The following is a 15,245-nucleotide window of genomic DNA, read 5'->3' as shown; positions in this document are numbered from 1 at the left end:
TGATGTATGTTCGTTTGACGATTCGGTGGACAGTAGTCGAGGCGTAAAATTGTCGTTGCGTGGAAATCAGATGGTTGGAGAGAAAGAGGATTAATTGAGTGGTTGAGAATTACGTGAATTTTTCCTTTTTTTTAAAGACGTATGATCTTCGTTTCGTTTCGAAGAGGAAAGGAAAATTTTGAAGTTTTACTGTTCGAAAATTGGTGATTTAACTTGGGCCAAAGAATGAGAGAATATCTTTTTTTTTTCTCTTGTTATCGTGAAAATGTTATTGTTAAAACGATATCGTTTTTAAAACAAATTTCCAATTGTTATTGGAATTTTCTTTGAGCACGAAGCAGAAATAAAATTCGTTCCCGATTTTCAAGAGCAAAGTCAATGTTAGGCTTCGATCGTAGAATTTGAAGTCGGATTTAGAAAACAGAGTCTTGCTTTTCTATATTTAACTTCACGAGGACGAAGAATCGTCAAAACATTCGATATATAATATTATAAGATAAATATTCTCTGTGAAAATCGATATCCGGGAAAGAATTTTAAAACGCGAACGCCAAGTTTTTCGACATTTAATATCGTTCGATCGTTTATTTATTGAAAAAAAAAAGAAAAAAAAATTTAATTTCCATCCCCACGAGAAGTTTTAATTAACGACATTTCATTTTTGCATCGGGAAACGTTTCATTAAAAAAGTATTTGCTGCACGTACCGTGCCGGTTCCGTTTATATTCCGTCCATAATTTTATACTCGCCTCTTTCCACAAAAGGTTTGAAACAAAGTCATTACGATTATTATAATAAAAAAAAATATTAAGGGGGGGTGGGAACGATTCAACACACAATTTGCTTTTAACTTAACCGAGTTTTTGGAGACGACGTTCTTCTTCCAAACCATTTATAGCAGGAGAGTTGCCAGGATCCAAGGCCGGCTGAAAACCGTGGTAAACACCTGTGAAAACCCGAATGAATCGCGATGAGTAATCTCTCGCCGTCTGTTTTCTTTCTCTTTCTCCGTTCTTCATCCGTGGTTTTGATGAAAAATAAGAGGCGCGTGATAAAAATGTATAGATATCGAGAGATACTTTAAAATTAATATTTTATCACAATATTTGTTTCATGCAGGATAATTTTAAAATCGGAAAATTGTTGTTACTTTATCTCCACGAATGGAGTACTTTTTTCAATGGACGAGTATGCATAATCATATGGAGAATAATCGAGAATAAATATAAAAAAATCCATCATGAATCATGAGAAATACGAGTTTTCAGCATTTGGATCATTTTCGCAAGAATTATTATTTACGGCTCGTTTGGAAACATTGTGCGCACTAATTATATAACCACCCTATGGATCATCGAAGTTTGTTTGTGCCAGTCTCGAGGTCACTTTTGAACAACATCGTAAATAAATTAATGCAGTTGGATGCATTAACGCAATAATTTAATCATAAAGAAAGATCGGGATGTATCAGAACTCACGGAGCAGTGGAACGATGCCATTGTTGGTCAGACACGTGAAACGTACGATTTTTCAGGATGTCGTGATCGGGAAGAATAAATAATCGACCCGTACAAATGTCATCTACATTATTTGGCATTAATACAATATTACGATCATTAATAATTACACAGGGAAATATTTCTCATCAACATCAGATTTTTCATTTCTCTATATAAGCAAGGAATGATGAATTAAGATGAATGTGAAAATTTTAATATATTACTTTACTAGTCATTTATTACAAATATCGATAGTTATTTCAATTTATCATAGAAAGAATTTTTTTCAATATTTATCCCAATTTATCGAGTATATTTATATTTAATTCTTCCAAGAATATACGTATGAATAATAAATGATAAAATGAATAAAATTCTTCAGAAATAATTATTAAGGAACAACAAATTTTACACTCTCTGTTCAAAGAAAGAAGATGCATGCGTTTCTCTTCGTTGTTTCATTTTTAGCCACTGGACAGATAAATCTATCGTTCGCATAAATTTAAGTTCAGAAATAAAAAAAGAAAGAGGAAACGAGAATGAATAATTCTTTTGGAAAATAACTGTTACAGCAACGTTCTTTAGGTCGAGCAACCTTGATGATTCATATTACATTGCTTTTTATATCGTTCTAATAATTCGTAATAAAAAAAGAAAAGGAATCGTTCGATAACAAGTTCACGTGGTTGTTTCTTTCTATTCCGGTTTTCACTTTTCCGTTCAAATCTCGTGTTTTTCTTGGATAGTCTTAGACCGGTTTTATGGATATTTGCCACAGCTGTGTCGATGAGATAAGTGATCCTTCTCTGTTTATCCTACATTATATGTTTTATTACGTACAGTTCGAGCTGTTATTCCGGATTAATTGTACCGCCATTTGAAATCTTCCAATTCTGCTACAATTTATGTACCATTGCCTGTGCTTATACAAGAAGATACAAACGGCAATACTTGTAACGAGTACTCTATCTCTTCGTTTTATTTTTTCATATTTAATTTCCTATTTTAACTTAAAATATTAGGATGAATAGAGAATTTAAATTTTTGTAAATACAAATGTCCACCATATGCAAATGTAATCATCATTTTAATATTCAATTCAACGTGATATATCTTAGACGATATTTTCTCAGTTCATCTTTCAACGTTCATAATAATTTTCATCTTCACAGATGAAAACATGGAGTAGCTTTTTTTATTTTTTATTTTTACATTTTCGTTATATCATCGACAGAGAGAGAAAGAGCGTGCGACTATTATTATCCCGACTGAATATGAATCGTCGGTAAATTATTAAATTTGAAACACATTGCGGAATGCAGAATTAAGTTTGAATCGCAAGCCTGTTGCGCAAAAACGAATTAAAGTCGTACACTGTTGTTTGATCACGGCAATGTGCCATTCTAGCCTTATCCTTAATCTTGATGACGCAAGATGGAATCTTTGCAAGAAATCTTAAGACACAGATTTATTTATCATTGCGCGTAACATCGTTGCGTATTTTCCTGCCAAATCGAATCTTTTTTTCCTTTATTAATTTCGATTAATCTTTAAAATTTCACGAATTTTCCACGATCAATGTGTTAATCAATGTCCAATAGGAAATCGAGAACGTTTGTCAAATTGTTTCGATACGAGATTTTATAACCATTTTCTCGAGAGTTATCGTCGTTTGGATTATGATATTTACGGGATCCACTCGTGATGAAATTTAATTTTGGTTCACGAAACCGAGAAATGATAAATACACGCTTCGTCACAGAGCTTTTTTATCCGCCAAAGAATATTAACTCCTTTGATATCGAAGGAAATCAGGATTCGTATGAATATTCGTATTAAATCCAGATATTAATTCACGCGTTCTTGATATTGTACAAAAGTAATTTACTTCACTGAAATAAAAATTTGTTACACATTTATTGAATAATAATCAATGAAAATAATAACACAATGTTCTAACAGTTTAAATATTATTTTCATTGTCAAAAATCGCGATGATTAATGATCGATTTCAAATAATATATTATTGTACATCACTGACGACGTTTTACTCTCGCAAATCCCATCGTTGGCCCAATATTAATAATAACTCGATCCACTTCAAGAATATTTCTATTATTAATAGGATAGGTGGTTCGTGCGTTCCATTGTACGTACGCAACGAAAGCCTTAAAGCCACGTCGTACAATTTTTCGCCTATCAAAAATAGATAGATACGAAATACACCAGTTTTGATCATCGATGAAGAAATTCTCTCAACTCGATCGATATACATATACGATGCCTAAGGTCGTTCAACTCGACGTTCGTTCAACCAAAAGTCTCCCTATATAAACGCGCATTATAAGCAAACAACATAATGCCATTGTTACGCTACATCTCTCCCTCCCTTCCTCTTCCTCTTCCTCCTTCTCTCTTTCTCTCCGCGAACAACGAAGACAGATACGCGATGTTAAGAAGGCGGCTGCCACGATCACTTTGGGAAAGGGAATGCAGCAGGCCTTTAACGTCGCGGGTCGTTACCACTACAAACGGCTTGCTCTCGAGTGGACGAAAAGACGCGCGGCCGAGGCCTCTGGAAATAGAAGAGTGACACAAGAGTGAAGGCCTGCGAATGCACCGTAAAGTTGCTTATTTTAAATAGGAGCAAACGCGATGCACACGGCGAAGGCTCCGCCGATGGAAATAGCGGAGGACGTACGACGAATTATGCGCTCGCACATGTTCGTGAAAAACGTGGATCGAGGAGAGAAGGGGAGGAGGGGAGAGGCTTCCATTACCTTCCGCAATTCCTGCGAAATTTCCTTTTCGTTTTAGGCAAGTTTAGGAGAGGAAGGGAGATTATAATTTTCCCTTTGCTCGATACTTGAGTAGAATAGTTTTTTTTTAAACTTGTTCAAAGAGATAAATGGAATCAAGTATATATATATGAAGAGTGAATGTATGAATTCGGCATTTGGATAAACTTTTTTGTTGGATTCAAGGATTCTTTTTCGTCCGACATTTGAGTAGGAATAATTTTTTTTTTAATGGATGAAATGTTGAAAAATAACGAAGAGTTTTTCTCTCGTGAGAAACAGGTTACGATGTATTTATTTTTCGTTCGATTAGGTTACGATTTTTTTTTTAATTAAAGTATGGGGATGAGATGAAACGAAATACAGTAGGATACCAATTGTTATGGAATTAATATTAAATGATTCTAAAGATTTCTTCGTACATTTCTAAAAGGATGATTCAGATTGAAGCTGTGTGTTGATTGGAATAGATTGTTTCTAAAAAACAAATGTCTTGCGTGAAAAATTAATTGTGCAAATCGTACCGATCGATTCGAGGCAGAAATTTAATAAATAAAAAAGAAGAAACTTATATTCATAGTGTTGTACGTTCGTATTTTAAATATGAATTCTATTTTTCGAAGGGAAAAAAAAATAGTAACTGGCCTAATTGTGTTTGGTCAAGAGTTGAGAAAATAAATTTCTGGATCGTTAACCACGGATCATAAATTCAGGCCGCGACAGTAGAACGATGCCGCTTGTGGTCAGACGTAGAAGCGACTTTTAGAGCATGACGGATACCTTGAATGGCCTCGAATAACCTTGCACCACGGGTCGTTGTACTTGATATTTGATCCCGCCATCATTAAACCGTGGATAGAAAATTGATATCATGGAAACCGAGTAACGAAATAACTATTTTTTAAAACATATTTGATGTATTAAATGGCCCATTTTAATAACCATTTTTGTTAATAATCCAATCCATATATTAAAACGACACTTTCCCTCGAGTTTCTTTCTAATTACTTAATATATCGTGGAGGAAAGTATAAGAAAAAGAAAAATTGCCCGGCTCGTTTAATAAGATTTCTAAAATTATTCGAGATTCCTTTAAAAAGAAGAGTATCTAGAATGACACGTAGAAACATTGAACAAATGGCACGGTGTCTGGATCATTTTTAACCCGTGTCAAATAAATTATGTACGTTCAAAAAAAAAGAAAAAAGAAAAAAAAATAAGACACTTCTAAGAGGCGTAATAATAATAGTCATGCTTCGACACGAAATTTTGCAAAAAAATTCTGCTCTGAAAATATCGATGCCCAAATAATTTTAATTTCCATTCTTAATATAAAACTATAAAATTTACACGAACAACCGATTATATATCCCTCCCTCGTTTACGAATTCATCTCCTTTTATCATCGACAGATTCCCTTTCTCACGGATTCCTTTCAGATACTTCTCGTTTCTTTCCTCCCATTTTCTCCTAGAATTCCAGAAGAAGGGCAGAAGTTTCATCCTCGTCCGTTTGTCATCCGCTCGCGATGATGCATCGTCGAGCGGGAAACGATGCATCATAACGCGGCTTAATTATCACAGCGGCTATGAATCTCCTTTTGGAACCGTTCCTTTCCTCCGCCAAATGACACGAAACGTTTTCTTTCGCTCGAACACTGCATCAGATTTTCAAAATTTCCCATTTTAATCGAAAGATGGTTAAAGTTGCTCCAACCAATAATAAATTTATTCCTCGAATTATTTTGTAAAGGATTATTAAGCAAAGTTTACTCTAACTGATCGATGTTTCAATTTCGTATACGCGCTTTTTCCTCTTGGAATAGACAAGATGCAGGTGGGGAGATGAGAGTGATTGATGGCTGGCTCGAGGTTCGCTCGATGGAGAATTCTTCGTAAGTTACGGTTCGGGGGATAAAGTTGGGGAGCTTGAAATATAGTCGTGATTCGAGAATGGAATAGCGGGTTGTAGGAGATCCAGAATAATATTTAGGCGAGATTTAATGGAAGGATTTTAGGATAACGAATTCTTTATTAAAAGAAAAAAGAAAGAAAGAAGACTTCCTTCCTTCTCATCTTTCCTTTATCCTTTATCCTCACGCACGCACGTTTATTATTATTACAGTTACGTTAACCCGACATGGCGACTGGCGACTCTCGACGAAATGGAGAGCATGCGTGGCTGAACGAGATAAATGGCCGTCCGCGCGCGCTAACATTCACCTTCCGCGATGGAATCTTGCCGGCTGACGAATACGCGCTTGCATTATTCCATGTGGATGTGCGCGACGTGCTGCTATTACCGGTGAAATAGTTGGGGCTATTTCGTGCCCCCAACGTTTAATGAACAGCGGACGATGCTTTGAACGCGTTAGCGCCACGCGATTCGTTCGCGGTTGATTTTGGAAAGAAAGGGAACGTTGAGGAATTCTCTTCAATTACACGAAGAAGAGAGTTTTATTCTTCTCGAAACTTGAGATTTCGAACGCAGGATTGATTTTGGTTGTATGTATAATTGTTTAGGAATAAAGTTTTAGGAATGTTTCTCTTCTTGGTTATTTTTAGCCGAGTATTACGAAATAATGAATCAGGGAAGTGTTGTGATAGAAAATAACGATATTTTTTTTTTTTATCGCGTCAACAATTCTTTCTCAGCTTTGCACATGTTTTTGGGCGGCCGTCGATGGGCGATCCGCCAAGCAAAAGCCTAGACTTTTCGAAATTTCGCACGAGAGAAATTATATATCGATTGGGATATGTCGTTTTCCCTCGTTGCATTCGTGTAAATCTTCCCCTTTCAAACGAGGTGACAGGAGATCGTATCTATTATTTTTGATTTATGATGTATTATTCACGGTATAAAATGAGATACACGGAGGAGAGCTCGAGTTTTTCTTCGAGTTGTGAAATGGAAAATAAGAAAGGAGAATATTTATAAATGATAATTCATCGATCTGAATAACGTAAAATAAATAAAAATTCTATAAATAATTAACAACGAGAAATATTCCACGTTTGAAATATTCGTTCAAAATGTTGCAGGAACGAGTGAAAAAATAAAATTCAAATGAAATATCCAAGAGACACTTTGAGTGGAGAGATAGTTGGGCAATGTCGTAAATGCTTTAGTGGAATATAATGGTCTGGTACTAAAATACAGATGACTCGACTATTCCTATTGCTTTGTTGAATTAGTTATAATTAAACCCGGGTTTTAAGCCCGTCCACAAAATTATGAAACAAACTAAAATTTATCATTCGAAAAGAAAAATCGTATCACCACCGCTGAGAAATCTAATTTATAAAAGTAAATTCGAAAAATGTAATTTATTTCATAAGTGCTCGTTTGCTCTGAGAAAGTTTTCGTTTGTTGAAATGATGGAAATCCTCCCCACGATTTTTTTAACGAATTTGTTAGCGAATTTTCTGAATCAACGCCGCTTGTCATCTTTCATCTCTTATCCCAAAGTATTTTGGCATACAAACGGGACGCATCTCGAATGCTGATTGCGATCAGCCTAAGCTCCATCACCTGCGCGCCATATTTTGTAAGACAACTTCTTCCCCCAATATATCAAGGAGATATATCGAAATTTTTGATAAAAATTGGAAGAACAATTTACTGGATTGTTCCAGGTCGTTTGGATGGGACATTATTTGGATTATCGTTTTAAATAATCCCAAGATTTGCATTTCGCAATATAATAAAGAGGAATTACATTTTCGTTTACATTGCATTTTGCGAAGAGAGGAATTGAGTGTTTACGATTCAAGGAACTATATTACTATGTTATAAGTCTTTCGCTGTTACTCGAAACACGCAATCTTCTATGCCGTTATGGTTCGTCTTTAACGAGAGAATTATTGCCAGACAGTTTATTCGTCCGTTTACTCGTCAGATTATATTCTTTTGAAAGAAGGAAGGAAAGAAATAATAATAATAATAATAATAATAATAATTTTGAACAAGTATAAATACCTCGAAGCTTCAAAGTTTCAATTGCGAATCGCGAAAGGATAAAGCGTAATTCACAATATACGATATAATCAAGATGAATCGTTATACACGTGTCTATTACGTGAACGATACTTATTGTCGTTAAATTTAAAGCATGATTTTTATCCCTAATAAATTCGCTCAGTTTCGTTGAACTTTCAATTCTCAAAACTCTATTTCCAATATTTTACATCTCGAGTGTAAAATCCAAAATAGATCTCTTTCGAAATACCACATCAAAATCTAAAACGTTTCCTCTCTAAATTCTTTTCTTAACCGAGAATTAAAAACAAGAAGAATAAAACATCAAATTTTCTAACTCAAAACTCGATACGAAGATTGAAAATTGCTTTGCAAAGAAAAGAAATTACCAACAAATACAACTCGCCACGTTCAACCGATCTTTTCCTATATTTTTCCACCCTTCCTCATTTCTTAATCCTCCCTCTCTCGCTTATAATCCAAAAAATAGATATTTTCAAAGTTCTGCTGATATAACAATCTTAAACGAATCCATTTCTTCGAAAGAAAAAAAAAGTGCGGGGGAGAAGCACGCGCGCGATTTTCCGCGACGGGGTACGTCAAAGCGCATGACATCTGGCAGTGAAACCCACGGGCACAGAAATAACACGGGGAGAAATGAAGAGAAAGAAACGAGCAAGTGTTGCATAATCGAATTTACACGCATCTCGCCTCGTCCCCGCATTTTTCCTTCCTTCTTTCTTCCTTCCTCGTCGCTATATTCATTTCTCATTCTCGATCCGTCCAAGGAAGGGCGGATCCCTGTTCACAGTGACAAATTATCGGCTGATTATTCGTTAATTCGACACCGGTTACAAGGTTTAGACCCGTTGGCATGCATCGACACCGATTTGGCACCGATCCTCCTTGGCTCTGCTCGCGTTGCGCGTTTCGCTTTTTGCCCCGATCAAATCGTTCTTTCACAGGTTTCCTTGTAAATAATTCGATTTTTCTTCGAACCCTTTTTTATATACACGATTATATCGATCGTGGATTTTTTTTAAAAGGAACAAAATCTCTCTCCCTTCCTCGTTTCCCTTATAATCCGTTCCCCTAATTTTCTCGAATAATATATCTTCTCTGATGTTGTCTTTCTTGATGAGTATTGATGTATCCTGGATAACTTAGCGGAGTAAGAGTATTTGGGCCCGTTCTCGACGAAGAAAATGGCCGGCGAAGAATTTCTTCGATGGCCAATAATAATATTGACGCTATACAGGCGGATGAAAAAATAAAGCGGAGCCAGCTGCTGCCGGATTGTTGAACGTGGAAAGCGTTTCGTTCACGTTTTCGAGCGTTAAAAATACGAGCAAGTTTATATTGGAGAGGGTAGGTAGGTAGATTTTTATCCGGGGAGAACATTCCCTGGAGAACGATTCTTCGTTAAATGCTCCTCTCCTTCTTGGGATTCCTTCTTCTTCCTTTTCATTTTCTTCCTCGATGAGACAGAGAAATTATTCGCTAACGAGAGAGCGCCGCCATTTCGAAAGGAGATTATAATTCTTAGGGTTATTATAATTCTTTCCATCTCGACGGTGTGCAAGATTCTCCTCAAGCTTTGATCTCTTTGAGACTCGGGGAGACGTGAGGGAGAATAAACCGAGAGTTGCACCGTTTATTTGCTCGAGAAATGTGTTTCGCAGCCTCTGCGCACTCTCTCGACGATGATGGCCTCGATGTACTCCTTTCATTGTTTCCCATTGATTGAGTGCCAATGACTTCACGACTTGTCTGCGAATTTTTTTTTTCTTCTTCTTCGATAAATCATTCTTTTTTTTATTCTCTACTATTTTTAATGAAAGAAAATCTTTTATATCAGACAGACTTTTAATCATTTTACTTAATTATCTTTCTTTCCATCTTACGTCTTTTCCATTCCTAAAACACAAGTTTTTTTAAAATAAATCTTTAGAGAGGAAAGTTTCAAAGTTTCAAAAAAAAAATTCTTTCCATATTTCGAACGAAAGGAAATAAAAATATTGTTTTCTATTCCATTCAGAACAAGATATCTCAGAATATATCCTTGCAACAAACTCTTGGGAATCAATTTACAATTTTGAAAACTTCTTTTGGCGGTCTGGCGTAGACATCGGGAGAGACACATACGCGACGGAGAGAAGATCCTGTTCTTTCGGGTCTTTGATCTTTCATCCCGGCAAAAGAGCCGCTGTTCCCATCCCGTCCCTTTGCGACTCCCTCTTTCGTAAAAATACGTACGCGAACAACAGTGGGAGCGCTATTTCGACTCGGCCGCCGCTGGATCGATTCACTGGAGATATTTTCAGATTCTGGGCGACCTTGGACGATGAGAATACCCCGTACTTCCCTACTTCGTTCCGAATGTCACCGCGTTTCGCGGTGGTAAAAAAAGAACCACGGCGAAATCTTCCTTCTTCTTTTTATAAAATGCTTAACATAGGTCGATGATTTCGAATGCGACAAGTGTTAATAAAAATGAGTGTAAAAATTAATTTCTAGGAAACAAGAGGATAGGAAGATTAATATTAAGACGGTCTTCAATGGATAGGAAAGTTGAAATTGGAGGCCAATGATTATATATATTTACTATATTTGGACATCAAAAAATACGTAAATTCAATTGTTATTGATTCGTGTAATGGAACATGGTGAAATATCAACAAAAAAAATATTTGAAAGCCAGAGAAGTGTATGAATGGAGATGTACATGGTCCATCTTTATTCTCCTTTTGCATGTTCTTCATAATCTATCTCCCCTCTGACGAAGATTTAGACAATTTAATAACAAGATTTCGTGCACAAGATTATAAAATGGATATTTATTTTCATCCCAAATTAAAGAAAGAAGAAAAAAGAAAGCTGAAATTTAAACACGATTAGAGAGAAACTCGATTAAATATTTTACAAATTTTCTTTTATAAAAAATATTTTTTAATCTTTCGTCGAAGCTTTCGTTCTTTTCGCCTCTCGAAATTCTCGAACGTCGAACGTTCTCGATGCGTTGTAAGTTCGGATACCGGAAGTACCGCGGCGAGTACGTTCAAAGTTTAAATAGAATAGAAGAAATCAACAACGGAGCGAGTGCAATGGGTGCAACAGTTTCTGTCGTCGATCTGGGTTGGACATAAATAATCCAGGGTGTCGATCCGATTTAAATTTAGCTCGTCAGCCAACGGAATCAGAGGAGCCGGAGCTTTGGCCGGCAAATCGATCACGGAAATTGCTGCGATCGAAAGATTCGTTTACGTCGTTTATATCTTTTCCTCCTCTCCCTTTACAACTTCGAAACTTTTCGAGGCGCGTGAAAATTGGATTTCATCCGATGATTTTCGATGATTGAAAAGCGAAAGTTTCGAGATGTAAATGCAAATCGAATAAACTACAACAATATCTCGCACTGTTCTCGACGATTCACGAACTTCAGTTTATAATGTTTATAATTTCAATTTATAATTTTTCTTGAAATTGGTTTATTTGTTACTTTATCGCGCGCTTTTTGAATATTGAAATTTTGGAATATGGATCCAATTGTGAATAGATTTTCGATGAATCGATTTTGAAAGGAAATCTTTGAGAATCTTTCTCGAAACGACGAAGGGATAATTGGAAGAACTTGGAGAGGATGCATTGATTAAGCTTGATTGATTTATACGTGATGGGGTTGGATCGGCGATAATTTATGCGTTCTCGTGTAATGGGGCACGAATAATGGATACACAACGTTATGTGGAGCAGTGGGTTAGGTTTGTATCATTGACATTCAGTTGGTGAAACATTTGCATAAATTTCTCATTCTCGGTGTACATCACGCGCACATTTATCTCTGACATTCGTGACTATCGTATAATGACATTCGTGATTCGTAAAATCTACGTTCCAAGGAAAGAAACAGCTGTTTCCCTTTTCGAATTCGATCAGATTCAGAACAATTTCTTAAGAAAAGAAATAATTAACAAAATCGTTACTTCTTATTATCAAAACCGTTCCATTCTTCCTAGAAACCCTTCCACATCGAATAAAACAATATCTCTTTCCTTCTTTCTTTCTTTCGACTCCTCAAACACGTAGATTCAGAACTGGATATTGATTATTATTGTACAATTTCGATATTTCTTAAGAAAAGAAATAATTAACAAAATCGTTACTTCTTATTATCAAAACCGTTCCATTCTTCCTAGAAACCCTTCGAATAAAACAATATCTCTTTCCTTCTTTCTTTCTTTCGATACCTCAGACCGTAGATTCAGAACACTGGGTATTGATTATTATTGTATACAATTGAGATAATTAACAAAATCGTTACTTCTTATTATCAAAACCGTTCAATTCTTCCTAGAAACCCTTCGAATAAAACAATATCTCTTTCCTTCCTTCTTTCTTTCGACTCCTCCCATTCCATTCCATTCCATTTCTCTTTCAACTTACCAAACCATCCCACGATATTTAAACGACGATAAATATTCACCGTACACTTTTTCGTGAAGAAAAGCAGCGATAAATCCATCGACACGCGCGATCGATCGAATCATCCCATTCACCTCCCGTCGATCACAATAAAAGTTTCGATTGGCCTTTGACTACAATGGAAATTTCCTTTTCTTTCCCTCGCCGCGGCTTGCCCTCACGCGGCGGAAGTTTGCTTGCATTATCGGCGGCCACGAGCACGCTTTGCTTCCAGGTATCGTTCGCCGCGCGATGAATTCGAGCCGCGATAAAAGGAGGGGCGGGAGAGGAGGGAAATAATAAAATTCGCGGCGCGTCGCGAGTGTTTCCAAGCTTTGCCAACCAGCCACGCGAGAACAAGCGGGGAGGGGAGAAGGGGATCTCGTTCTTTGTCGTGTTTTGGCCGTGGGCTCAACCGAGGTCGAGTCATTTTTCTTGCCTTGCGGGCTCGTGTTCCCTTTCGGGGACGACGACGTGGCGCAGATATAATTTCTTTAGCCGCGGTTTCTTTTCTTCTTCTTCTTCTTTTCTTCTTTTTTTTGCTTGCTTGCTTCTTTGGATCATGGGAAATTTGGTCGATGCGAGACTCGTTCGATCAAAGTGTACGATAAAGGTAGTTTTTAGAGATGTATTTCTAGAGATTGAAATAAAATAAAAATTAATAAAGATTGGATTGATTAATGACGTTGGCAGGCGAATAATTTTAACGATTGAAAATTTCTTTTTTACAAATTTGGTTATATAAGGGGAGATGCCGAAGAATCATTCGTGTAAATATCCAATTGAAGTTTGCAGAAAACCAAAAATCCGTGGAATTCACGCGCGATCCGGTTCCCCTCGAACGAATGGAATCCGTTTCCCAATTCAATTCCGTTCATTATTCTATGCTCTCGATATGTTTCGCGATATTTCATTCTATTAACTGTTAAATGAGATATTATCAGTATTAAATACTCATCTTATAAAACCTTAATTGTTATGCCATATATCGATCCAACGTAATATAATATTCGCGTATTTCTGTTTTCGAGAAGAATGCAAAATTCAATTGTTAATAATTAACAATCGCGCTTTGATCGCCCGATAATCACGATATATTTATATATATTTTTAATCGATGAATAAATTTTAATTTGTGGTATAATTTAAAAAATAAATAAGACTAATAAGAAAAGATCTAAAATGTACGTAAGAAATTTTAAATATCACACACACGTTTAAATTAAACCAAATTCATACGAACTTTTATTTAAAGAGAAATATACCATAATTTAAAAGAAAAGTAAAACTAATAAGAAAATATCTATAAGATACAAAGAGATTTTGAATCACACACACGTTTAAATTAAACCAAATATTCATACAAATTTTTATTTAATTACATGATGAGAAATATATCATAATTTAAAAGAAAAGTAAAACTAACAAGAACTATCACACACACGCGTTTAAATTAAACCAAATATTCATACGAATTTTTATTTAATCACATGACGAGAAATATAATTTATATATAATTTAAAAAAGAAGTAAAACTAACAAGAAAAGATCTATAAGATACATAAGAGATTTTGAATATCACACACGTATTTAAATTAAACCAAATATTCATACGAATTTTTATTTAATTATGTAACGAGAAATATAATTTATAAAAGATATAATATAATATAATATAATAGATATAATTAAAGATATAATATAACATAAAATTTATATAATTTAAAAAAAAAGTAAAACTAACAAGAAAAGATTTATAAAATACGTAAGAGATTTTGAATATATCACGTGTTTAAATTAAACCATAAAATAATTCATAGGAATTTTTATTTAATTACGAGCGAAAGAAAGAGATGATCGAAGGACCAAGTAAACTAAGAGTGAATTATAAATTTCTCTCCTGCTGACCCCTGATTTGTGATCCCTCCTCCCTCCCCTCTCCGTATAACGCGCATCATATTTCAATGGGGACGAAAAGGACTCAGGTGATGGAAAGCTGCACCTTCGACTCGACGTTTCGCTCGTTTATCCGGCGCACGTCCACGCGGATAGAGATCGAATTTTTGGGTTAATGGCACGCCTGTGTCGCAGTATTTTCACATTTCAAGCTTAGCATTGAACACGCACGGCTATCGAACGCGAAAAGCCTTGCTCCGTATTCCGCCGCCGAAATCCATCTCGGAACCCATCTCATTCGTCTCTTTCTACGTGGCTCCCCTCCCCCTCTTTCCTCGTGGACGAAATTAATAGACCCTGAGAATGCATCGGGCAAAGTGTCTAATGTCGTCGAGTGGGCTGAGTGACAATTAGATTCTCGCGATCGTTCGTATCGAAGTTTTTTTTGAAGAGTTGATCCGAGGAGCGGAAGGAATAAGTTTCTCGTTCGATTTTTGGGTGAGATATTGTTGCTATTGTTGCGAATAGATTTATAGAGAGAAGATCTTTTGATTCTTGCACGATGTTGTAACGTATTTATTTTTTTTCGTTTAATTTTAACATGTTCCTTGAC

At 35.8% G+C, this 15,245-nt stretch overlaps 1 protein-coding gene across 20 annotated transcripts in view; it reads left to right on the top strand.

Annotated features, from left to right (window-relative positions):
- The window catches only part of LOC409024 (tropomodulin), a 223,300-nt gene that overhangs the window by 27,798 nt on the left and 180,257 nt on the right, over nt 1–15,245 (top strand). The window contains exon 1 of one of the 20 annotated variants that reach the window (XM_016913883.2): nt 15,023–15,130. The exons of the other annotated variants lie outside the window; for them this stretch is intronic. The gene's annotated coding sequence lies outside the window, so the exon portion shown is untranslated. Of the gene's footprint in view, nt 1–15,022; nt 15,131–15,245 lie in introns of those variants that run through there. 20 annotated transcript variants of the gene reach the window in all.

This window comes from Apis mellifera, linkage group LG9, assembly GCF_003254395.2.
Source record: "Apis mellifera strain DH4 linkage group LG9, Amel_HAv3.1, whole genome shotgun sequence".
Lineage (NCBI taxonomy): Eukaryota > Metazoa > Arthropoda > Insecta > Hymenoptera > Apidae > Apis > Apis mellifera.
This window is presented reverse-complemented; position numbering and strand designations above follow the sequence as displayed.